At 42.1% G+C, this 26,714-nt stretch overlaps 1 protein-coding gene across 19 annotated transcripts in view; it reads left to right on the top strand.

Annotated features, from left to right (window-relative positions):
- The first annotated feature begins 661 nt into the window (after window positions 1-661).
- LOC147369038 (uncharacterized) overlaps window positions 662-26,714 on the top strand; it is a 1,156,454-nt gene continuing 1,130,401 nt past the window's right edge. For 2 of the 19 annotated variants that reach the window (XM_086410757.1, XM_086410756.1), the window contains exons 1-2: window positions 662-971; window positions 8,257-8,318. The gene's annotated coding sequence lies outside the window, so the exon portion shown is untranslated. Of the gene's footprint in view, window positions 972-1,927; window positions 2,154-2,368; window positions 2,428-4,123; window positions 4,156-8,256; window positions 8,319-13,230; window positions 16,400-19,350; window positions 19,472-20,026; window positions 21,685-26,714 lie in introns of those variants that run through there. The other 17 variants (XR_015167156.1, XR_015167152.1, XR_015167150.1 and 14 more) reach the window with 17 other exon arrangements.

Raw genomic sequence — 26,714 nt, 5'->3', positions numbered from 1 at the left:
GACACATGTTATATATTTCTTCAATTAGTGGCAAAGTCCTGGTAGTATGATAAAGAACTGTGGGGGTTCTAAGTGAAATACTTGAATCTTCTCTCCTCCTCAGCCACCCAATGCTGTTGTAAAAAGGGAGAGACAATCATTGGATTCAATTCTAGGGGAAAACCATTTCTGATTTTGTAGCTATGAGAACAGAGTTGCACTCTTTTGCTTAATGTGTCATTTATTAAAAGTTTTTCTCAGTAGGACAGCAAGCAATTATGTGAAGCAGCTGGGTTACAAGAAGGCCTGCTCACATGTTATTACACGCAGAGGAATTATGGATTATGGAAAGATGAACAATGTAATTATGCTCATGGAGTGTCACTTATTATTAATTTTGGGGGTGAAATTTGTAATAATTTCATAATAGCTCTAAAAATCAGAGCAAATGTTTGGATTTCTAAGGGTTCTCCAAGGTTTAAAACTGGTCCATGGGTTTAATTTTGTCAAAATGTGGTCCAGTGCCTGACAGTGCTCAGTGTTTCAAGAGGAATGAAATCCTACAAAGGCTGAAGACAAAGTCTAAAACTTTTAATTTGAAATTTCTCATTTCATTAACTCTCATCTGTCACAACCCATTCCCTTGCTGGGATCCTATAGAGATGGATTCAGAAGAGGGTAGCCCACAGCTGCCTTGCGATTACCCTTAGTAACTCTGCAAAGGTGAAAAGAGGCTGTACTCATGGAAGTCAATTAACATCTTTCCTGGTTCCACCTGGCAATTATTTGAGACCTATCGTCTTCCAGAGACCTGCCAGTCACTCAGAAATCAGGGTCGTCTTTGCCTTTCTAGAGCCCCTTCCTTCGACTGTTCAAACTCCTTTCTCTTATTCTTCCCAACGCCTGTTCCACCCTCTTCCTTCTTGTTTCTTGTTGGCAGTATTGCTAATTAGGCCGCTTTTTCAAACAGAATGAGAAGTCTCTTTTGCCAGGTAAGTGGGTGGTATTTGCAGTAAGTAATTAAAGTGGATTCACTGAATTAAAAAAGCCTAATAATAACAATAGCAAAACAACAACAACAACAAGTGTGGGCAAAAACTTAAGTCACAGAAATGAAGCCACGCTAGTAAATGATCAAGTGGCCTGAAAACTCTGCAGGTGTAGATGTTTGAGTTGCTGGACAAGTGGCTCTTTGGCCATCTAACATAAAGTAAAAAATAAAGGAATACAGAGTCATCATTATCTCAAGTTTAGTGTATTTTAAAGTTTCCCAGCTGCTATATAGTGATAGAGCTTTAATTTTTACCTTTAAGGATGTCTTTTCCAAATGGCAATAACTTAATGTTCTTAGCCTCTAACTGCAGTATGTGTGTGAGTCATTCGGTCATGTCTCTGTGACCGCATGAACTGTAGCCCACAAGGCTCCTCTATCCATGGAATTCTCCAGGCAAGAATACTGGAGTGGGTTGCCATTCCCTTCTTCAGGGGATCTTCCTAACCCAGGGATCGAACCCAGGTCTCCTGCATTGCTGGCAGATTCTTTACCATCTGAGCCACCAGAGAAGTCCAGTAGATACTATTGAAAGTTCAAATGAGGTTAAAAAAAAATCCCTAAAAATTGCCAGTGGAAAAATCTGCTAAAACGTAATGCTTACTTTTCCAGCCCTTAAAAAAAAAAAAAACTGAAGTATAGTTGATTTACAGTGTTGTTCTAGCACTTTATATATGACACAAACATAAATCACAGACACCCATCTATGTAAATACATTTTTGTGTGTGTGAAAATCGATTGAGTCAACATTATTTGCCAAACACCTATTAAGTTCTAGGCTGTGGCATACCATGATGAATGAAAACACATGTAGTCCCTCCCCTCATGGAGCTTACAGCCTACTGCAGGAGAGAGACATTAATTAAAGGATCATGTAACTGAATATAGTACTTCAAATGTGACAAGTACCATAAAGAAGAGGTATATATAGAAGACCATTTATTAGGGAACGAGGGCTTAATCTAGGATGTCAGAAAAGGTTTCACTGGGGAAGTGATGATACTGAGTTTAGATTTCAAATAAGATGGGGATGAGGGGAAGGAGGGATCCAGAGCAGCTGAGTAGCTTGATTAGAGCCTTTGTGATAGGAAGGAGCATGCACACTGAGAAAGTAAGCGATGGGTAAGAAGCCAGACTTTGTGGGGCAGTGTAGGTGCCGGGGAGGTCTTGGCTCTCGGCCCTGAAGTAATGGATGCTGGGATTCAGGCACGAAGGTGGCACATGTTTCGTCAAGCTCAGCCCAGCTTCAGTGTGGAGACTGATTGGAAGGAGCATAGATTCACGGGGGTTAAATGAGAGGCTGTCATGGTAGAAGGGAGAGAGTTGCTGCGAGTGTGAACTAGAGTAGCGGTGCTGGGGCTGGAGGAAGAGAACTTGATGATGATTTGTATGTGAGGTGGGGAGTAAGAGAGGAGCCAAGGGAGCTTCTTTCCCTGGTGTTTGCTGTGGTTGACTTTCAGGCTTTTTGTCCATTTGACTATACTGCATGCATGTGTGTGCCCAATCGCTAAGTCATGTCTGACTCTTTGCCACCCCATGGACTACAGCCCACCAAGCTCCTCTGTCCATGGGATTTTCCAGGCGAGAATACTAGAGTGGGTTGCCATTTTCTCCTTCAGGGGATCTTTCCCACCCAGCGATCCAACCCACGTCTCCTGTATCTGCTGCATCGGCAGCTGGATCTTTACCACTGAGCCAGCTGGGAAGCCCATTTGACTATAGTGCTCTCCCTCTTTTTTCTTACTAATTTGTACAATATATTCATACATTGTGAATATTATCCCTTCTTCTGTTACATGTTCCAGATATTTTCTTCTGGTCTCTTCCTTGTCTTTTTTATTTTACAGTATTTTTTAATGATTTACATAGTTATACTTGTCAATTTATTTTTTTCTTCCAAATTTTGTGCCTTCTGTGCTTTTCTGATAATGTCTAATTGGTTTTTAAAATTCATTTGGAACTTATATGTTATGAAGTAGGGATTGGTCCTGTATTTTCTAGATGGGTATTAAATTGTGTTTATACCATTTAGTCTCTTTTCCCAATTAATTTAAAATAAAACCCCATATACACATATTCAGCAGATATTCCTTACATTATTCTAATTCATTGTTCTAGGTGACTTTCCTGTGCTAATTATGCACTGTTTTAATTAGCATGTGTGTGTGTGCTTAGTCCTCAATTGTGTCTGGCTCTTTGTGCCCCCAAGGACTGTAGCCCACCAGGCTCCTCTGTCCATGGGGATTCTCCAGGCAAGAATACTGGAGTGGGTAACTATGCCCTCCTCCAGGGGCTCTTCCCAATCCAGGGATCGAACCCAGGTCTCCCACATTGCAGGCGGCTTCTTTACCATCTGAACCACCAGGGAAGCCCAAGAATACTGGAGTGGGTAGCCTGTCCCTTCTCCAGGGGATCTTCCTGACCCAGGAATCGAATCGGGGTCTCCTGCATTGCTTATTTTAATTAATTAGGGCTTCCCAGGTGGCCCAGTGGTAAAGAATCTACCTGCCAGTGCAGGAGATGCAAGATTGATCCTTGGGTTGAGAAGATCCCCTGGAGGAGGAAATGGCAACCCACTCCAGTGTTCTTGCCTGGAAAATTCCACGGATAGAGGAGCCTTGCAGGCTCCATTTGTAACAGTCCATGGGGTTGCAAATAGTTGGACATCACTGAGCACGCAGTCACACATTTAATTAATTAAAAATATTTTGTATTCCTCTGGTACATTTTCTCTTAGACATCTAGAGAATCAGCTAGTCAGTTCTATGAAAGGAACTCTTGGGATTTTGCTTGAGATTGCAGTGAATTTATAGATTAATTTAGAAAGAATTGGCATTTTTTGTTACAACATTGAGTCTTCCTACCTAGCAATATGGCATATCTCTCCATTTATTTCAGTGGGGTGCGTCTTCTTTTATGTCCTCCCGTAAAGTTTTATATTTTTATTTATATAGATCTTAAGGCAAAGGTATTTTGTTTTACTTGAATTACCTTAGAGTTTCCTACTTTGTGACTTCAGTTAAGTGTGTATATTTATAAATACTATTCCACCTTCTCCATGTGATTAAGATGTGTCCTCTGTCTCTTAAAAGGTTTGACATCGGTTCCAGGCAGGAGGATAGGGGTAAGGTGGATTTTTCTTTTCTTGGAGTAATTACCTTGATGGAGACTTTCAGATCAATCTCTCTGCAAGTGATAGCCTGCCTTCTCTAGCACACGGTTTAATGTGAGTGGAGGTTATGTATCTGTGCTCTGTATCTACATCTTTCGAAATGCACTGTCTAATGATTTGGAAATATTCCAGCATAATTTCTCTGTTGGTACATGTTCAAGGCCCAGCAGAAGAATCACTCATCCTTAACCTTGTTTGTTTATCTGCTTGCTGATCTTTCTCTTGACTGCTACCTCTTAAATGCGTTGAAGGGTCAAGGGAGTCTAGAAAGCCCTTAAGGACCAACCCTAAAGTTCATCTTCTGTGCTTCCGAAAGACATTCTCTTCTTGCCCCTTCTGCTCCGGCAAAGAAGGGAGTTATCAATAGATGTTATGGTTGATAATGCACACAGAGCATGCACAAAAAATAGATCAAAGACTCTGAACATGTTTATCTGTTTGATGGATCCAGCTTTCTTTGTTCACACAGTTTCGCTCAAAACTGTTCTTTCAGTGTCCAAGCTAAGCTTGTGTCTAGTGATGCAGACTTGATTTAAATTAGAGAGACCCGGTAAGCGCCCTGGCTGAGCTGGGAGGGACAAAGCTGGCTTTCGTCAGCCTCTTTCTATCATCTCTGTGTGCCCTCAGCCTCTTTGGTTTTCTTGCTTGTGAAGCTCTGTCAATGATACTGGTGTCTTTGTTTTGTAGACGTAGCCTGGGCTCTGCAGTGGTGATGGCCTGCTGCTTACTATCGATTTCTTTGGGTGTTAATATTTTCCTATTATGCCTGTTGTCTGGCCCTCACTTCTCTGCCTGGTACTGTAATACACAGCTTTCAGTATTCTGATGGGATAGCATGGGTCTGCTATCACTAGCTTGATTTTTTTAACAGGAAGCTCAGACAATAAAGGCCTTGAGAAAGCAAATGTGAGAAATGCATGCTTCTGTCTAGGGACATGAGTGCAAAAACAAAACAAAACAATACTGTCTATTTTGTTAGTTTCTGCCACCCTGTTTTTACAGTAAAGAACTAGAACCCTTCCCTGCACCCTGGGCATGAGCAGAGAAATTGGCTGCAGCCATCAGAGGCTGCACTTTGAAATATAAAATGTTTTCTGATAAATGTGTAATTATCACCTGTTGTCTGCTTTCTCTCCTGCTGCTCAATTAGTAAATGCCTTCTTGATTTAAGGAGTACATCTTGAATACTACTACTATTACTTCTACTACTAACAATAACAATAAATGTGCATTTAAAAGAGAAATTCATAAAACCTAGTGACAGGTAACTATTAATCCCTCCTTTGTGCATTAATTGAACCTAAGTAGATAACATATACAGCTTTGTTGGAACTAGCTCCGTGTGGAGCAGGTTTTTGAGGAGGGGATCTCTGTTTTTCTTCAGACTCAGTCAATGAGGTTTTATCTAAGAGTGACATGTTAATGAGACTTTAAACGGGATTTGGGGATTTCAGGGGAAGAGGAACATTTAAGAAAGGATCATAAGTTTTCATTGTTCTAAAGGGGGGAAATGTGGAAAGTCAGAAGTGGTCTCTATTTTAGCTTCTAGGCAATGTCAGATATCTGGTTTCTAGCTTGCTTTATAGAGTCCTTCTTACCCTACTCTGTAGCAGTTACCCAGTTGTTCTTGCTGATTCCTCTTTCTTTGCCCTGGGTCTTCAGTGATATTCTTCTCCGCTCTCACGTGTCTCATCCTCCCATTGTGTACTGAATTCCACAGTTGTGTTCCTTCTTTTATAATCAGAGTTTTGGCTTGGCACATGGTTGTCTACTTTGAAACTATATTTCTCAGCCTCCCTTGCAGCTAAAAGTCTGCCTAAAAGTTAAGTTCCACTTAAGAAGTTCTCCCAGGAAATTTGGAAGAAGAGAGCTGGGCTTCTTTTGGATCCCCACTGTCTTAATGACCAGCCAGACCGTGGGTTTCCTGCATTGACTTCCGATCCCCTCTTAACTGGTTGTCAAGAAGCAGTGCGAGTCGTGGCCCCTTCTTGATCTCGTGTCTCATCTCTGAGTGCTGCTCCTCATGTCCATTTTCCTGCTTCCTGCTGCACTAGGGGCTTCAGATTAGACTCTGGGCTGTGGCTCTAGTTGTGCCTTTGAGTTAGCAGGCCCCATGCTAGGTTTCTGGGTTGCTCTAGACATCTCTCACTCTTTTCAGTGGTTTTATAAACCCCTCGGTCCCTGTATTAAACTCATTTTGCTTCAAAATACATGGAGTTAGTTTTCAATCCTGCCCTGATCCTATGATAAATAACATTAATTATGTCCATGCCCATAGAATAGGCGGGCAAGGATGGTCCTCATAGAGGAACCACCAGTGAGTTTCGTGGGCCAGGCTCCTGGTGAGGCCCTTGACTTTCTCTCATTGACTCATCCCACCCACCCTGTGGGGCAGGCATCACTGCCATCTTACTGAGGTCTCTCTCTCAAGAGGGCTGGGGAGGTCTGTAACAAGCCTGTGGCCACAGGGGTGGGAAGGGAAATCCCGTGCTTTAAGCCTTCTCTGTCACCCCAGCTGTGAGCAGAAATTGTTAGGATGTCAGAAATCAGTGCTGCCGACTGAGATGCCAAAACAATGTCTTTCACTTTCACATGGAGAAACTGAGTCTGTCAGAGGGACGTGACCTCATTGCTTTAACTCTTCCCCATGAGCTGGATGCTCTGCACAGTGCGGTTAGACCCATGCCCTGAACCCACGGTGGGACCTGAGGCCTCCTTGTGATGTGATGTGTTGCTCTCACAGCCTCCCCCTCACTACCCTCATTCTCCTTCTAGGGAGGAGTGGGTGCTCTCATCAGTCCCTTATAAGAACTGCCAGTGGCTGAAGAGTTTAGTACACTCTATTTAAAAAATAAAATAAAAGCAGCAGTGCATGTATTGTGAACACTTGGGAGGCTCTCACAAGGCAGGAGTGGACACGGGCACGGAGGCCACTCCCTGCCGCAGCCCGGTTCTCTCTCCCGTTCCTTCCTGCATCCCCGGCTTCCCCTTCCTTGGCTGGAGTTGTTGAAGGCCTGGGAGGCTCCCCTCTCTGTGTGTCTCTCACCACCCAAGTCCTTGTGTCCCGCTCTCTGTGTCTGGCTCCTTTTACTCTGCACTATATTCAGGATTGACTTTTTCTCCAGCCAGAGTCATGAGACAGACACTTTGGGTTTGGGGTGAAGTAAAGCAGGCCTTCTCTGCTGTGTTGCGATTCTAGGGCGTTTCAGCCATTCTGACTTAAAGGCATTTTCCATGGGTCTCAGCTTCTCAGAGTTTTTACTAAGATGCGGGGAAGGGGAGTCAGGAAACTAAGTAGGAAATATTAGCTGGCCTGATTTTGCCTTTATTGTGCACATATACCCTGAGAGATCTTGAGGAAAAGGACTGGCGAGGCCAAAGCAGAATTTAGGGACTGCGATGGTACCGTTTTATGATCACTCCTTATCAGCTCTCTGCACAGCCGTCCCTGGAAGGTCCTCTGTCCCATGCGTGGCCCCCCCCACTTGAGTGCAGTCTTTCTTCTGTGAAGCCTCAGCTCAGTGGTTACCGCCTCTGTGAAACCTGGCAGACAGCATTAATCCCTTTGTCTTCAGCAGCCCACAAGCTTTGTTGACACAATAGAAATACTACTACAGCACTTAGCACAGTGCGCTGTGAAAAGCTGTTTGCTTATCTGTGTCTCCCACTACATATTGACCTCCTTAAGGAGAGTGACTGCATCTTACTCATCTCTTAATCCGCCACAGCTAAATAAATATTTGCTAAATCAAGCCAAATTCCTATCCCAATTCAATGTAACACATCAAAGTACAGAGTTCTTGGATTTTTAGGACCCGTTGATTGTACAATCACCTTTGATTTAAGTAGTGTTTGGGATGTATTCCATGTCCATGTGTGATATTGCCTTAAATGTATTGCTCATGAACATGGATTCTGGAGCCCAGCTCCCCACTGTGAGTGCTGGTTCCACCATGGCCAATCTCTGTGACCTTGGTTGGACAAGGGTCTTAACTCTTCTTTGGTTTCCTCACCTTTAAAATGTGGCTGAAGATAGTATTTATCTCATCACAGGGTTGTGAGAAGATTCAATCAATGAACATTTGAAGAGCATCTAAAGTACATCCTGGCAGACGGTAAGTGCTATCTAAGTATTTGTTGTTATTGTTATCTGGATACCACTTAGAGTAAAGTGTAAAACCTGAAATGTACACCTTAAACTCATTTTAAAAAGCTGGCTTTTTAAATTGCGTAGAAATTGCGTAGAACAATTTCCACAACAGCAGCTGCTTCCGAAGCTGGCTCTTCTTTCTCTGGACACTTGAAGGGTTACTCCTGCCCCACCCATAAGGACTCTGATTCTCTTCTTGCAGTATCATTTTTCTTCCTGTTTGTCAGTCTTATTTTCATTTGAAGGGCCAGCCCAGTGTCTTGTATGCTTTAACATCACCTGGCAGGAAATCTAACCAACAGTAAGTACCTAATAAAATGGTAAATGAACCAATGAATCACCAAGAGAACCCACACAGAACACCTGGAAACAATGAATAGATACTATATATATGCTGATACTTGGAGTTAGAATCAACAAATTAACAAACAAGCCCCTGCTCCAACTCTTGACAGGCACATAGTCTCATTTTGGAGACAGGGCTAAATGGGTCTCTGGTTGCCTATACATCTTTTGCCTGTTTTCTTTATTACTTTACCCCTTCTCTTGTCCAAACTGAAATATGGACAATTTTCTCTATGCCCTTCTTCATTATTAATCCATTGACACTTCTTGCTCTCTGCCTTCATCTTACTGCCCTAAAATCCACTCTCCTGCTTGAGTGAGTCCTTGGCTTGTACATGGCAGCTGTCTTATCATCTTCTATATATCCAGATTGTTCAGCTAACTATTTATACTTTTGATGCCATCTTTCTTACTCATGTGCTCTGCTCTGTGAAGGCATGAGTTTGCCTACATTATTATTACTCCAGGACTCTTCCAGGTGCTACAATTGGAAACCATTTAATAAATGCTTTTGGATTAAACATTGGTACTTACCTTGGGTGACTTCAATATGTGAGGATAAATAAGATAGATGATATGGCCTGTATGATCATTTATTCTTTCATTTCTTGAAAACCTATAGAGTTTATATCACAGGTGTAGTGCCAGATATTGACAGTCTAACTGGAGAGACAAGATTAAAAGATGCTAAAATACATCATAACTTGCAAAATTGTTTGATACAGCATTGGAGGTGTTCAGTGAAAGGACCTTCAACTGGGGAAGGCCAGAGTGGTCACAGCTGATTTTTGTGCAGGGAGTAGAAAGGACAGAAAGATTCAAGCTCGTGATGGTAAAGTAGTCAAGTGTTCAAGAAGAGGAGTATGGCAGAGAGGCAGGAGTGAGCATGCCATGTGTGGGAGTGAGACCAGTTTGACGGGAATGGAGAACAGGAAACTTTGAATGCCAGGTCCACATATTTGATGTGGACAGAATCAGATTTCTGAGACAGGAGGATTGTGATGGACTCAGTAGGGGAAGATAATCTAAGTTTTGAAAATAGGATTGAAGAACAGAAAACATAGCTTGAGGGAGGCCCACTGGGAACCCCAGTTTCAATGAGTCAAGATGGCAGCATGGGAATGGAGAGGAGATGGGAACATGAAGATATTAGGAAAGAGAAGCAGAGCCTGGCAGATCTTCCTTCTTGTTCCTTAATTAGGCTTCTGGCACATTTTTGGCTTGTGGGAAGCCTATGGCTGCTTTTATATCACATTTCTGTAATTACTCTGGGCCCCATCTCACCTTAGCCCTCCTTATAAAGTATTCAGGTAGAATACAAACCCATAGAGATGTGTTAGGTGATGTGATGGTTAGTTTTCTGTGTCAATTTGCCTGGCCTACAGGATGCCCAAAGAGCATATTAAACGTTAGATCTGGGTGTGTCTGGAGTGTTTCTATGATGAGATTAGCACTCAAGTCAATGGATGCAGTAAAGAACACTGCCCTCCTGAGTGTGGGTGGCTGTCATTCAGTCTGTCCAGGAGAACAAAAGGTAGGGGAGGAGGATATGCCACTTTTCTCCTGCCTTGCTGTGGAGCTGGGACATCTCACCTCATCTTTTCCCTGCCCTTGGACTGGGATTTACATCATTGACTGTCCTCATTTTCTGGCCTTTAGGCTCAGACTGAATGACCTCACTGGCTTTCCTGAGTCTCCAGAGCTTATAGAGGACAGGTTTTGGGGGTTTCTCAGCCTCCAATAATTGTTTGAGTGGATTCTTCAAAATAAATCAGTCTGTCTCTGTCTCTGAAAAAATGTATATATTCAATTTCTGTTTCTCTGGAGAAGTCTGACTAATACAGGGAGGGAAAAATTCAATCACGTGAAGCACAGGTCTCTGTTATTGGACCTGTGCTTATGATGGTGATGTGTGTTCATGAAATGCCCAGGAAGACCCTGCACAGCTGGCTAGCTGGCTAGGACTTCTGGGAACCATCCTTGTTACAGTGTGCTTTCCCTGGTAGCTCAGCTGGTAAAGAATCCACCCTCCATGTGGGAGACCCCGGTTTGATTTCTGGGTCAGGAAGATCCCCTGGAGAAGGTATAGAGCACCCACTCCAGTATTCTTGGGCTTCCCTGGTGGCTCAGACAGTGAAGAATCCACCTGCAATATGGGCGACCTGGGTTCGATCTCTGGGTTGGGAAGATCTGGAAGAGGGCATGGCAACCCACTCCCGTCTTCTTGCCTGGAGAATTCCATGGACAGAGGAGCCTGGCAGGCTAGAGTCCATGGAGTCACAAAGAGTCAGACACAACTGAGTGACTAACACTTTCACTCGTCACATAATGAATGACGGATTCTGACATGCTTTCCGTCTCCACCACACCCCTCGGCACTCCTAGCAAGAAAATAAAAATGGAAACGCATAGAGGTTAGGAACCAACCAATCACCAGTTCCTCTCCGTCACCGCTCCCTCCCCATTCCCTTTCTGCATGTTTGTATATGAGTTCTTTGTGACACTGTTAATTGTCAGAAGACAGCTTAATGAAGCTGCTTTGAGTCTGGTAAGGACTCAGCTTTCTCAGCCACAGAGGTACTTGACAAACATCAGTTATACTTTCTCCCTGTTCTCTAAAGATATTTTAGCCTGACATATGAGTTAGCCTTCATAGAAGCTGCTAGTATTCGTTGCTGCTGTTTTGTGGTGATCAGTTTTCTTGAGGTTCAGCTTGTTGTGAGGGCCTGGTATGTCTGGCACTTTTCCTTATGCCTGGCAGAAGTGCTCACTAAGCAGTGGTTGAAAGAATGAATGAATAAATGAATCCCCTGGAGTGCTAGAACCAGAGGCGAACTCATACAAGCAACACAACTTTGTGACTGATCGTGATTTTTGAAGAACTAAAAATAAGTATACAGCATAAGTTCAGAAATAGGTAAAGTATCTTGGAATATGGGAGAAAATGTAGCTTAAGCATCAAGTATATTTATGTTGACTTTAAATGATAATAAATGGAGGAATGGCTAAACTGGTATAGTGTCCATGTCACAGAACTATAGAATTTAGGGGTCATTTCCTCAGATCCTGCAGGCTTTTTAACTGATGTTTAGACGAAAGAAGTTTGTACATGGCACTGTGTCTGATGATTGTACCTGAAATAGAATCCAAAACGGGTATCCCCAAGTCTGCCCAAAGAATGCTACTTTTGGAGATTCATCCATCAGGGACCCCTCCAGGAGATCTGCAGATGCTGTTAGAACTCGCAGGGCCCAGACTACTCTTCTCCAGAGGTCTTTGGCCAACAACTCTTCCTGAAGCTTTTTTTGGTTAATATTGGTTAATGAAGATCTATTGGTTAATATTGGTTAATGAAGATCTATTTCACTTCTAGAAATAGAAGTGCTAGCAGCAGAAGAAAGATCAGGAAGAGGGCTAGGAAATGTGGGGATGCTGGTGATGGTGGTGGGGGTGTGTGTGCCTGAGAGCCAAGGCGATGGTGGCACAAGTTGTCATGGACTGAATATTTGTCTCACCCTCAAATTCACAGGTTGATGTCCTGACCCCTTATGTGAAGGTATTTGGAGGTGAGACCTTGGGGAAGTTATGAGATTTATATGAGGTCATGAGGGTGGATATCCAAGATGGGATTTAGTGTCTTTTCAGGAAGATAAAGATGCCAGACCTCTCTCTTGTCCATAGGAAGACATGGATGTCACAGAAGGCAGATGTCTACCATCTTTCAAATCTATCAACACCTTAATCTTGGACTTCCCAGCTTTCAAGACTGTGAGACATAAATGTTTGTTGTTTAAGGCAGGCAGTCTGTAGCTTTTTGTTATAACAGCCTGAGCAGACTAAGACACACGTTGATGCTCTGAGAGTTTGGAGAGTCCCTTTCTGCTGCTGGAGCAGAAAATAAATACAAGCTTCCAGTGAACCAGATATTCCGGAGAGTATTTACTAACCTATTCAGAGGTTGCTTTTTTTAAGGATGTATTTGAACTGGGACATGATATAAAGTAGGGCATTTTTTCCCCTGAGTATGGAGAGGCAGAGAAAATTACCCTGAGAGAGAGAAGAAAGAAGCAACCTCACAGAGCAGAGCAAAGGCTAGCAGTGACCCCCTCAGTGTTGGAGGGTAAGAATGTCTGTTTCTGCTCGCTTCCCATCTGAGCCTCATTCCTCTTGTTCCTCCTACTTGCCTGAAACTAATTTAAATGTTTTTGTTTCTTGCAATCAGATAGTCCCTGGCTAATACCTGGAGTTATAAATTGCAGTTTTTTGCTTTCGTTCTCCCACAACAAACCCAAACACCTAATCCAAGAAAGTAAAGCAAAGCAAAATCACCAACAATTAATGCAGTAGCGATTAAGCATTTATATGAAATTTTGGTTTCATTAATTGTTTGCAAACTGATCTTCCAGTCTGTCATTTACAAGGATACTTCTATATCAAAACACACTGTACATTCTTAACACCCAAATTAATAATTTTTAAACTTATTTCAAAGTTAATGTCCATGGGTATGTAATAGCTTGGTCTATTTGCAGGTTAACATTAAATGTAAAGTGGGCTTCCCTGGTGGCTCAAACAGTAAAGAATCTGCCTGCAATGTGGGAGACGGACGTTCCATCCCTGGGTGAGGAAGATCTCCTGGAGAAAGAAATGGCTACCCACTCCAGTATTTTTGCCTGGAGAAATCCATGGGCAGAGGAGCCTGACGGGTTACGGTCTATGGGGTCGCAAAGAGTCGGACATGACTGAGTGACTAACACACACACATTGTGTAAAGAACATGGACAGTTTTGCTCGCTGGTGGCTCAGTCTGTCGTAGCTATGGAGCACTGGCCAGTCAGTTAAGTTCTTTGGATGTCAGTTTCTTTCATCATTCCTAAAATGGAGACAAGTCTTTTCATCATAGAATTGTTATGAAGGTAAATGACAGTCTACATAAATTACAGTTGTTCAACTCATAATGGCTCTCAACAAATGGTTATTCTTTACTTCTTCTTTCTTTTTTTCTTACCGTGGCAAGATGAGTTCCATCCATTGATGTAAATGTTAGTCCTCTACTTATGTAGGAACTTCAAACACATCAATTACTTGGCTTATTTTTGCTAAGCTCCAAATAGATGTCAGTTGACTTTTGCATTATTACTCACAACCCTTTGTCAAAGTATATTGCCTTATATTATTTGAAATGAATTATTTCATTATTCCCCAACCTCAGAAAGAGAAGAAGGATTTTTCCAAAAAGGCAGTTGACTAAATGTGTATCTTGACTCAAAGAGTTGCCTGCAAGTCGTCTCTGTATGTTATGGAATGATGACCGTAGCGTGAAGGGAAGAGTAAGTTCTTTAGGAGAGCAATAGAATGGCATCTTCTTAGATTCATTCATTTTTATAATCAGCTAGAGGGATCCTGACTTGATTTCAGTGTGATTTAGTATATAATTGGATTAAACTCTGCACTCCATTAAAAACCAATCAGGTCACTTGCCCTGCAGGAATTTTGCTTTTATGAAGAAGTCATCATTTCAGAGCCCCTCGCCTTTTTTTTCTTGTGGATGAGTTATTTAGCCTACAGCTTCCCTGGGTTTTCCTTATTGGTGCCTTCATATATAAATTTGAATATGAACATGAGTAAATTATAGATTCCCTGTTGGCTATGGCTTTGTTCTTTGGAGTGGAGATGAATTTCTCAAAGTTCTTTTCATCATCTATCCTGTGGATTCGATCACTGGAGAAGTTGAGAATTATTATGCAGAGTATGAGTCTGGGTTTAAGAAGAGATTGGAATATGTTTTAACAGGAGATGTAAAGTAATCATCATGCAGATTATTGAGAGAAACAGCTCCATGACTCAAATGGAACAACAGAGTACCCGTGATTAATTCTGAGAGTATAAAGCCCATACCCTATTTCTTCTTTACTTACTGTAAGCCTGTACACGTTTGGGCTTGATAAGTGTGCTTTCTAATAACATTGCTAACATTGCTAATAACTTTAACACTAGGCATCCATTTTAGGAAATGAACTCTCATAGTTTGGCACCAGTAATAATAACAACAATAGAAATAAGACTGAAAAAAACAAGAATGAGGAGGATTACTACCTCCTGAGCACTTGCTTAATGCCTGGCATTGTGCCCAGCATGTGACATGCTCATTGGCGCTTAACACTCAGAGCCACCTTTTAAAACGGGTTCTATTGTTATTTCCTCTTTACCACTGCTGAAATCAGATGAAGTTACTTGCCCAGGAACACAAAACTAGTATACGGTATAGTGAGGTTCAAACCCAGGCAGTCTATTCTGCTGGGTAATTCCACCAATACTTGACATCTAATTCCACAGAAGAGTATTAGCTGAGCAAAATCAGACTGAACTTATCAGTGATGTGGGAACTATTTAGCAAATAGGAAATTTAGAGCGGTGGGAAATCTCTCCATGAGTGACAGATGTTGTTGAACACAAAACTTCTTAACAGACTGCTTGCTTCATTGGTCAAATTCAATTTTAGAAAGGTGCTGATTCACTGACACAGTTGCTTTGCGTTATGGCCAGATGCTGATTCAATACTTGAGAGTGTTGCCTTTCGATTCAGTCTAATGGGAAATTAACAAGTGACTTCTGGGGAAAGCAAAAAAAAAAAAAAAAGAAAGAAATGGCTAGGGTGGGTTACAGATAATAATCTTGTTCATCAAGGAACTGCCAGTCCCCCACCCCCACCCCGTCCTCCCCTAAAGGCATCTCAGTGATGGCCAGTTGCTTTGTCTTGGTAGACACAAAACTCTGTTGTTTGTCCAGCTGTTGCCAAGTGACGCTTTGATATTTGCATAGCCAGGAAGTGCTGGAAACTTGGGCTCCAACATTGCCCTGTCTTATTTTTATAGTAATTAGGAGTTAAAAATTATTTTTAGGTTTCTGACAAGAATTATTTATTGCAGCTTCTATTTTAACTTTGTAAATAAAGTTCTATTTCCTGGTTGCTTGGAATGAGAAGTTTATGACTTATAGCATCTTCTGGAAGATGAAGTGGATTTCTGTGTGGAGTTTATGAGACAACTTCCAGGACTGAGTAGCAGGGAATGCTCCATGGAAAAGCCTTGGGACATACTTGGGAAGAATTACTCACTATTACCTGTAAAAGTATAGCACTTCTCTTGTTTTCATTTTTTCCAATGTGTGAAGACTGGTAATTTCTATGGAATCAGAACAATCTCTCCTTTGCTTTGATAGCTTAGTAGAATAAAGACTATATGTTGCTTTGGCTCTCAGTCTTTCTTGGTTACATATCAGCTCTAGTTCTTCAGCGTACTGCATGTATTTCATCTTTGAATCAAGTTAGAATTCACTCAGAAGATATTACAATGTGCCTTTGTATTACTTCTCTTGCTGTCTTTGTTATTTATATAATACTGTTTTTAAATGTTACTGTTTATTTTTCTTTTTCATATGATCTCATTAGGTTTGATTTGGAAAGGACGTGATTAAGATCAAACCATTTGATATGTCTTGTATATGCTTGCTCTGTAATGAGCAGTGTGAGAGGGATTCCAGAGTATAGTAGCAAAAAAGTCACCAATGAGAGTCTTTCATAGAAGGAGGAAGAAAGAAAAAGGAAAGGGCATCCTAAAATCTGTATCATCACTTAGAAATGTACTCTGTTTCTCTCCCAAGTTTAGGATTAGAAATATTGATTTCTTGTCTATAGAATCAGCACCAGAAATATCAGTGAATTAGCCACTAGTGCCTCTACCTTGGGAACTTTCAAAATTGAATGTTTCATATTCTGTTCCCCTGGTAGGTTAAAAAAATGCTGATCTTACTTGACATATTGCATAAGTTAACAGTTTCTGAAAAGTGCTATTGACTTATCAGAAACAATCTCTAAATGCATAGCAAATGCAAAGTCATATTCAAAGAAATTGACTGTAAGAAATCTGGTGCCATGTGATTTCAATGTGCCTCTAAAGTGTGGGGCTTGAGCTTGTAGTTTTCTCCTGGATTAAGAAGACATGTGAGATTGCTAGCGGGAATCTTCTCTACAGCACAGGAAACTCAGCTTAATGCTCTGTGATGAACTAGATGGATGGGATGGGGGGTGGGGTGGGAGGGAGGCCCAAGAGAAAAGGGATATATATATGTATATATAGCTGAGTCACTTCATTGTACAGCAGAAACTAACCCAACCTTGTAAAGCAACTATCTTCCAACAAAAAAATGAAGATGTGTGAACTGGAACTGGAAACAGAACAGAACCACTGATGGTTTTGTTTTCTTCTACCCCATTCTCTTGGCCTCTAAGTGTACTTGTTTATAGTGTGGCTGAATAAGGGAGATGAATAGTTTTTAGCGTGTGGCCGTCTCAGTTTTAAGTCTCCACCTAGGCTTTTCTCATCTCTGGGAGGTCACAGAGGTAGGTCCTCTGCCAGTAGTGACTTGGTGTGTGTAGGGGGTAGGGTGTACCATCAAATCTCATTCCACTCAGGTGAATGTAAGCACTGCTGAGTGCCTTCCTGGCTCTTGGCTGGAGGCTTCAGTTTCCCTATCTTCGGCACCTCTCGTAGGTCTGTTTACAACATGGCAGCTTGTTTCCGCAGAAGTGATGAAGGGAAGAAGGAGAGAGAGAGGGCAGGGGAGGGAGAGAGGGAAGGAGAGGAAGAGAGGCAGAGAAGGAGAGAGGCAAGGAGGGAGGCAGGGATTAAAGGAAAAGCAGGAGAGTACCCAAGAAGCCACAGTCTCATATATCCTAATCTCAAGAGTAATGTGTCATTGCTTCTGCCATTTTCTGCTGGCCATATAGACCAAATCTAATACAGTGTGGGATGAGACTTCAGGGGTGTGAATGCTAGGAGGCAGGGATCATTGGTGGCCATTTAAAGACTAGATATCATCAGATGCTGTTTATGATTTGGGTACCTTTCCAGTAAAACTTTACTGTTTTGTGTTGGTAAAGGATAGAGGAAGTAATCTGGGTGTTGCGTGGTGTTCATACTGAGTGTTGTCTTTACTTGTCATTTAAAATGATGGAACTATGTTTTATTCTTTCATTCTGATCACTTTGAACATATGATTAATTTTTTTTAAACTGATAGTTGACAGCAACATATCTCAGAATGTAGCTTTATAACTGGTTGCTGCCACATGCATAATATTCATGATATAAAGTATCCATATAATGCATGTATACCTAAAAGTAGCTTTAAATTCTCAGAAACTTTTGGTCAGTTTTAATATGTGAGATTAAACTTGCCTCTTCTTCACTTTTTCTGGGTTATTAGGTCTTGTTTCTCTTAAATTGTAGCCAGTTTGCTGTAATTCTTAATACCTTGCCTGTACTGAAGATACCTTACTTTAACCCATGGGCTGGACTTAAACAGCTTGAGATCTTAATGTCCAAATTATGCCTTGTACAGCAGAAAGATGTGTGTTAATAGGTCCTGACACCACACTGTATTCCATCAGCTACTTTTATGAATTAACATTCTTTGGAGTATGGGTTATAGATGAACTATGAAAGAAATAGGTTGAGATCTAATAAAACATGTCAGGACAGTAAACAAACCCTGGTGTTTGTGCAAAAGAATACTCCAGGGTTGTTAGAAATGGAAGAGAGAATGTGTTCTAGTGATTAAGTCAATCATAATGAGCTTGGTTTTCATGTCCTTATTTTATCCTGGAAGGTGGGAGGAGCTTGGCATCCTGGTAGAGCATAGACAGGGATTTGAGGCAAGAGGGAGGGGCTGCTGGATTTGAGACCTCATTTTGGGTTGGCCAAAATGTTTGTTCAGGTTTTTCTATCACATTTTACAGAAAATCCCAAACAAACTTTCTGGCCAACCCAATACTTAGGGTTCAGTGATAATAGAAGTTTTAACCAAATATATGTTATGGATTATCACAGTTTCTTCAACACGGTACTCTGTCCAGCCCTTGGAGCATGACAGCATTGGTAGGAAAAAAACATGGTATGCAATTTATAACCCTGGGAGAACCGGGCTCTCCTTTAAAAATGCTTTGTTTTTCCTATGAAGAGGCCGTTTGTAAGTGAAAGACTTTTTTCAGAATCCAGTGAAGAACTGGTCAGGCAGGGTTAGTCAGAGCTACACCAGAATCTTTAGCAATGTTGATCATATAGCTCTTTCAGCTTCTGAAATCTCAAGTTCCAAAAATGTTGCTATACTAACCCTCTGCCTACTGTCTGTGATGCTCTTTGGTGACTTCCTGGAAACCACCCTGAATGATTGGCAGGGATAAATCCAAGCCTTTAGAACTCCTTTGGAAAAAAGATTATTCTACACAGCTGTAATATAAAGTAGATATGAAATGAAATATTTATGTAGAATGCAAAAAAGAAATAAACTTCGACATTTCAAAAGGCTGTCAGATACCACAAACATCAACAAATTCAGAAAAGAAGCCAGAAAAGCTTCTGGCTTCATGCATTACAGAACTTGCTTCTCTTTTGCTACCCACAAACTTCTGGTGCTGGGGTGTGTGTGTGTGGGCTCAGTTGTGTCCTACTCTTTGTGACCCCGTGGACTGTAACCCGCCAGGCTTCTCTGTCCATGGGATTCTCCAGGCAAGAGTACTGGAGTGGGTTGCCATTTCCTTCTCCATTTGGTGCTGGTACTGTAGAACTAATTCATATCACAATACTACTTCAGACTTTGGACCTTTAGGACCCAACTGGATGAATTGGACCTGTGGGTGAGATGTCCATTATTAGAAGTCATTGTTACCCTGGATGATTAGTGGTAATTACACACAGAAGTTACTGAAAAACTCGTAAGTATATCATACTAAACCCAAGCCAAGGCATCGCCTACTTGACTTCCCATTATCAGACACTCAAAATGTACATGGCCTCCCAACATGAAGGAGGGCAAGACAAAGTGGAAAGATATGGCAGTCTGTATCCATGGTAATTAAGGTATCTTACAAGTTTTATGAAAACACACGGCCACAGGAACACATACTTAGGGCTCCTCTCAGAATCTGTACAAAATGAGGGGCCCTGAAACTTAAGTGTCCTGAGCACCACTGGAAATTTATCTTCGATGCTCAGACTTCAAACCATTATTCTGAAATGTGTTGACTGGTCCAGACCACCTGATCATATTTTCCTTGACTTTAGGTCTTAACCCTTTATCACCTGGATTGGCAACCTTAGAGATGTGAATATTTCAGCTGTCTTCATACCCTAGCCAGCTGATCCAGCTTTAATATACCTGTCTCTGTCATATTCAGCATTTAGGCCCCGTGTTTTGGAAGACAAAATAGTGGTATTGATAGAGCATCACCAGGATTGGCTGTAATGTTTTCTTTGTGCTTCTTTTCCAGGGGACACTGAGCCCTGAAAGGGTTGAAGAATGCTAATTCAGGGCTTGCTTGCTATCATTTTACACCCCTGGAAATGACTTCAGGATATTTTAGTTCTCTGGAGACAGGATTGAAACAACTGACATCTTTCTAGTGGGGATGGGAACTAAAGCATGATCAGAAAGTGAAATCATGAACTCTTTGGACCTTGAGTAACATGAGCATTAATCTTATGAATTTTAAAAAGTAGGCTTGACTCATCTCTGCCTCCCATCATAAACACTTTCCTCCCAACTCCATGTATATTAAGCATGCATCTTGCAATGTAATGGATATCCCAGGTTAGATTTTAGTTTAATCCATCAAACATGTCCCTAAGCATGCGGAATTCTGTGTTATACTCACCCTGGGAAAAATTGTGCAAGATCAGGCAGTCATGACAGGACAAGTAGGACTCTGGGGACTCTGGTTTTTCAGGCTATCACATTCCTGTCTTGCTTTTCGTTTTCCTAATTTCAGGTAATTATCATCCTCGCTAATCTAACACATAGCACAAAAGCTTAGCTTGTCCCCCAGATCTGCAGTTCAGATTTCCTCTGGGTTTTTATTTCAGTTCCCTCCTCCTTTCTTTCATGAATCAATTCCTCAGTGAACAGACGTCTCATTTTTCTGGTCCAATGCTGAATTTTCACTCTACATTGGCAAGATTGTCTTCTCTTTCCTGGTGGGAGACTTGGGCAAAAGGCAGACCTCCTGCTGGCTGGAACACCTGGCTAAACTTGGAAGGTAAACCAGGGAACATGTGACCAATGTAACCAATAGGCTGGGTGATGTTTTTTTTCTTTTCCTCTTCTATTCTTTCAAGCTCTCCTGTGCTGTATAACCCAAAATAAGATCATGCACAACTTATGTATATGTTTAACTCAAATGCATTCCGTGTAAAGATAAAACTGAAATTTCATCTTAAAGAGATCTATTCATCTAGTGCTTTGGAGGCCAGCCAGGAATGAACTCCAAATGTGAGACAGCAACTGAAAGCACATGCTCCATGTGACTTAAACCTATATTTTCAAATGGCCAATAGAGCAAGCATCAAATGCTCTCAAGCTGCGACTCGGCTAATATGGAGAGATAAACAGGGGCCCCAAACTGTGCACTGAATATATAAGTCATCAAAGCAATTTTAAAATCAATTCAGCATTTGACCAGGAGCCAATGTGGTTCCCCTTGATTACAGTGATATGCTCAGGCTACCACACTGGGTACAGTTCTGACAGCAGTGTTTTGTACATGTTGGAACCTATGCAGGACACCCCAACCCCCACTTGCTCCTCCAAGGAAAAACCATAGTGAAGCATTACAATGGTGTATCTGTGAGATCACCAACACGTGGGCACCAGTCAACTGTGAGGGCATTGATGAAATTCTGGTGACTGAGCGAAAGAGCTCAAGACCCCAGCGTGGATGGTATGGTCCCAGTCACATTCACAACAAGCGAAAGGAGCCATCATCTCTGAATCTACAAATAATTGAGAACAGGCTTCTTCTAAGGATGGGGGATATTTTTGTTTATGGGGAGAGGGTCAGGACAGAGGGAGAATGACAGTGACCAAAACACCATTGCATGCTCTTATATTTTTAATCTTTATAAGAGAAAATAAAACAAATCTTACTCACCAGAGCCCTTTTGACATTGATATTTTCCCTCTTTATAAGAATTCCAATTCTGTCTCTTTTTCTTACTCTAAGAAATTCTCTTGCTTCTTCAAGGTTTAGAGAAGACCTGGTGTGAAAACAGGATGGAGGAAAATGGGAGCCTGATACACCCAGTTTTGCTTTTATCATTGAACTTGTCTTTGACTCTCATTTTTTTTTTCCACTGGAGTTTCAGAAATAATCACTTGTTTCTCCTTGGGGAAACCAACAATCGCTTGTTTCTTCTTGGGGAAACCAGAAGAGACCAGTGTCTCACAGCTGTGATTCTGATGCTGTGATACTGTTCCGCTGTAACAGGCTCAAAGCCAGATTTTCTCCTCAGCCATCATTTCTCCACCTTTCAACCTCAGGGTCATCATCTACAACCATTGCTTTTGCACTTGGCTGCCATCTGGCACGTCTGGAGCACTGCCCTCCATTTCTTCTCTAGCATCTCTGTGTGATGCTTTAGTCACTTCAGGCTCCTTGGCTCTGCTCTGGTCCATCATCATGTCCCTGGTCCTCAGGGTCCAGGGAGAGGCAGGGGACAGAGGAATGGGCTCCCTACTCAAGCAGGCACACAACAGAGACTTTGTTCTTAGGCTCAGCTCCCCCGGTGGACCAAGTGCTGTGTACATTCCTGTGCCTGGGTAAATAATTCCTACGATTGCCGAAGCTGCTGGAGCACAGCCCAGGTGAAATGTTACTACATGAAGGTCACAGATATGATGTGGCCTGCTCCCTGTGGAACCTTCCCAGGAAAGACACAGTCATGGAAAACTGCTCTTCTTTCCTCCCAGGGTATGAGGAACGGGCTTAGATAGCATCTCTGGGGAGACAAATATCTTCATGGTCAGATCATGCTGATCTGAACATCCAAATTCTCTTTCATGACTTTGGAGTCCCTCCATGAGCTCCCCACCTTTCTGAACTCACCCCCAGGCTCCATCCCCCTCCCCTTTAAGTCCCAGATACACAGGCTCTCTGCACTTCACTCTTCTCTCTGCCTAGAATATTCTTCTCATGTATCTTGCCATGTTCTTATCACCTAGTTTTTAGCTTAATTATTACCTCCTCCTTAGTCCATTGTTTTCACTTCTTACTCCATTTTGCCCCGCCTTGGCAACTATACCTATATGTATTTATATTTTAATTTTATTTGTTTCCATGTCTTTTTCCTCCCCTGATAGAATAAGCTTCAGGCAGTAAGCTTGTTGTCCTGTTTGTGAGATATACTCAACAGACAATTGTGAAATGAAAAGTGGATGGATGAACATGGAATGACCCAACAGTAGGTCTTTCTCAAAATGATCTTCCTATAGAAGTATTCCTTTGCAAAAGTTGTGTCCTATATGACATCATAAATTAAGCTTACCTACCGAAAATTCGGTGTTTTGGCAAATTTGGCAAAAGCTTATTTAGACTGTACGTAGGTACAGGCAGATACCACTGGAGGCAGCATGAAGTGTCTGTAGCTGATTTGAAAGACTGCCTGTTTATCAGGGTCAGCCTGTTATCAGGGACTTTAAACTTTGTTGAGGGTAGTAATGCCTCTTTGGGAGTGGTTTATACAAAAAATAAGACAAAATAAAGTAAGAGCTAAACAGAGATACAGCATTTATCCTTCTTCCTTTCTGTTCACATTCAAGTCCACCATGTACAGTTTCTGCCTAGTAGATGTTGAGTCTGTTGCCCAATCTTTGGACCCACTGCCATATCTTTGGGCCCATTGCCATATCTAGGTTTTCCTCCATCATCATAATAGGTCTCCCTGTTGTTGTTCAGTCACTCAGTCATGTCTGACTCTTTGTGACCCCGTGGACCAGGTCTCCCTGTCCTTCACCATCTCCTGGAGCTTGCTCAAATTTTTGTCCATTGAGTTGATGAAGCCATCCAACCATTTCATCCTCTGTCATCCCCTTCTCCTGCCCTCAATCTTTCCCAGCATCAGGGTCTTTTACAATAAGTCAGCTCTTTGCATCAGGTTGAGCCAGAGTATTGGAGCTTCAGCATCAGTTCTTCCAGTGAATATTCAGGGTTGTTTTCCTTTAGGATTAACAGGTTTGATCTCCTTGCTGTTTAAGGGACTCTCAAAAGAGACTTCTCCAGCATCTCTCTGACTCCCTTCCAAACTAGCTGTGAACTATTCTCCAATGTGTTTGCTAAATGGTATTTCTAAGTTCAGAATCTCTGAAAGTCAACTGCCTGCTTAAACCTTGAAATGACTCCCAGACGCTACTGTATATAACCTTCAAGGCCCTATCTGAGCTGACCTCAGTCAATTTCTCAGCTTCATCCCTACCACACTCCATCCTCAGGCTACAAAGAGACACAAAGTTAAATATTCACTTTTCTAAATGACCCATGATCTCACTTGTCATGTGGCTTTTTCACAGATAACTCCCTCTGCCTGGAGCTCTCACTTACGTCACAACTCAGTTTCAATGTCTTTTTCTCTGTGAAGCATTCCTTGATCCCAAAGTCTGTTTGGTTAAACCCCTGGGACAGGGAAAGCTGGCATGCTGCAGTTCAGGGGTCGCAAAGAGTCAGATATGACTTAGAAACTAAATAACAACAACTCACACCCCAGATCCCCACACCGTCTCCCTTTAGAACATCAGGATTCTGTTTGCTCTTTGCTTGTTTGTTTCTCTTGTTAGATCGAACCTCCTGGAGCACAGGAACCCTATCTGGTTAAAAAGAACAAAAAAGAGCAAAAGAAATAGTACATGAATGATTCAGCAGGAAGTACAGCTGATATGCTGTAGGGTTTCTAAGGAGGAGAACACGGAAGGAATCGTGGAGAAATGACATTTACTCTGGACTTTGAAGGATGACCAAAAACTCTGTATAACCAGGGAGGAAATATGAATATTTGAGGCTGAGGAAAAGGGCAAGGGGCCCCGGCATGGCCAGAAGGGTGAAGAGGACAATGCAGATGGCTTAAAGCCAGATCACTGAGAGCTTTGAAGGCTAGACCGCAGAGTTAAAGACATATTCTGAAGTCAGAAGGGTTGTGTCTCTGTAAGCATGTGATGTGAACTTGTTTATGGATCAGAAAGGGTGAACAGGATGAAAGATGGATTGCAAAGGTGAGAGGGTAAAGGTAGTAAAGCCACCGGAGAGCATTGCAGTAATCCAGGTGAGGGTAATGAGGCCCTGGGTTGAGGCAGGGGTGAGGAGGGGGCGGGTGAGGTCGGGGAAGATGTGAGAACCATCGTGGAAGGAGACTAGACAGCATGTCCTGTGGGAGAGGAAGAAGGAGGGTTGATCAGCCGGGAGCGCGGTCAGGCGGTTGAGCGATGGGGCTGCTGGGCCGAGTGTCACAAACAATAGTCTACTGTACGGAGGGTGCGCTCCACGCCGTGCCTTGTAGTTTAAAAGAAAACTGGTAAAAAAGTAACAGATTCTGCGAAGGCCAAAGGAGAGGCCTGGAAACCTTGACTAATAAGTGGAAGGAAATAAAAAGAGTCATTTAGTTTGGCATCAAAAAAAAAAAAAAAGTCAAGGGGAGATGTGATGGTTACTTTTGTGTGTTGGAAGATCAGCTTGTAGAGGTGATATTACGCATGTCCAGAAGACAAACAAAGGCAGAGTGACCTGGAGCTCAGAGCACAGGCATGCTGTGGCTCCATACTGGGGGTACCTCTCTAGACTGTAGAGTTGTAAGCAGCCTTGTCATCGGAAGAGCTTACCTGGACAAACGGCCAAGTACAGAGTAAAAGATCTTGTACCATAGAAGAGGGTTGGGGAGATAAGATAGGAGATTAGATTAAGTTCCCACAACCTCAGAGACTTGGATGTTTCTCTCCATTGATGTCCTAATTCATACCATCTTTTTGTCATTTAGTATTGAAAACAGACTGTGGCCCAGAAATCCAGACAGGGAAGAGGAAATGTATTAGGAGAACTGCTCTGATTCCCTAGGATGGGTGGGCTTGGATGGTGAAGTACCCTCTGGGGTACCCACAAACTTCCGCTCCCCTTGTTCCCTTTCTTCCTTTTTGTTTCCATAAACCATGGAATTGTGCTCTGAGCTGATCTGGCCATTTTGCTGCCTACGTACCAGCCATATGGTAGTCAGGAAATACCTCCATTCATTAAACCCTGAATTCTTTGTTGCTTCAGTGTCTTGAGACATGTGTGCTAAGTTGCTTCAGCCGTGTCCGACTCTTTGTGATCCATGGACTGTAGCCCACCAGGCTCCTCTGCATGGGATTCTCCAAGCAAGAATACTGGAGTGGGTTGCCATGCCCTCCTCCAGGGAATCTTCCCGACCCAGGGATTGAATCCATGTCTCTTATGTCTCCTGGATCAGCAGGCAGGTTCTTTACAGTGCCAAGCCCAATTTTAGACATAAAACAAGACAAATCTGGTGTCTGGGTCTGTGTCTACAGAGAATTCCTGTTCTCCTTCTGCTGGGCTTGTTTCTCATTTCCATCTTCTCTTTCCCCTCTTGTTTAGTTAGTTAGAGATAACTAACTAGTTATCTCTCTCTCTCATCCTAGGACTTTGTCAGCCATTGGATCTTTTTCAAGGATTTAGAGATAAGAGAATATGCCAAATTCTTAATTAAAATATCAATGATAGTAAAGATTTTATATAATTTATGTCATTGGAGCTGATCTTTTCCTGTCGCTAATTAGAGCCAGGCCTCAAAATAACCCTATGAGGTGAAGAAACTGAAGCTTGGAGAAGTTAGGCAAATTGTTCTAAGTCACACCCCTAAGACGCAGAGCCAAGGTTCCGTGTCTGACTTCAGAGCCTCCTTGACCCTAAATCACTCAACTATCCCACCTCTTTTTTTCTGGAATAAACCTTCAGATAACCACCTCACATATACATGGTCTTCATACTTTCACTGTCTCTTCAGACTGAAAACTCCCTGGAAGCAGGGAGCTTTAATAACCGCATTTTCCAATATACAGTATGAAAAAAATAATAGATATTGTTTATAGGTTGAAATGATGCTATTTTGGATATATTGGGTTACTAAGCTACCAAATTTAATTTC

This window comes from Bos grunniens, chromosome 7, assembly GCF_055505025.1.
Source record: "Bos grunniens cultivar Pamir isolate PY7600 chromosome 7, Bosgru_T2T1.0, whole genome shotgun sequence".
NCBI classification, from domain to species: Eukaryota; Metazoa; Chordata; class Mammalia; order Artiodactyla; family Bovidae; genus Bos; species Bos grunniens.
The sequence above is the reverse complement of the archived record's forward strand: the minus strand, read 5'-3'. Positions and strand labels throughout refer to the sequence as shown.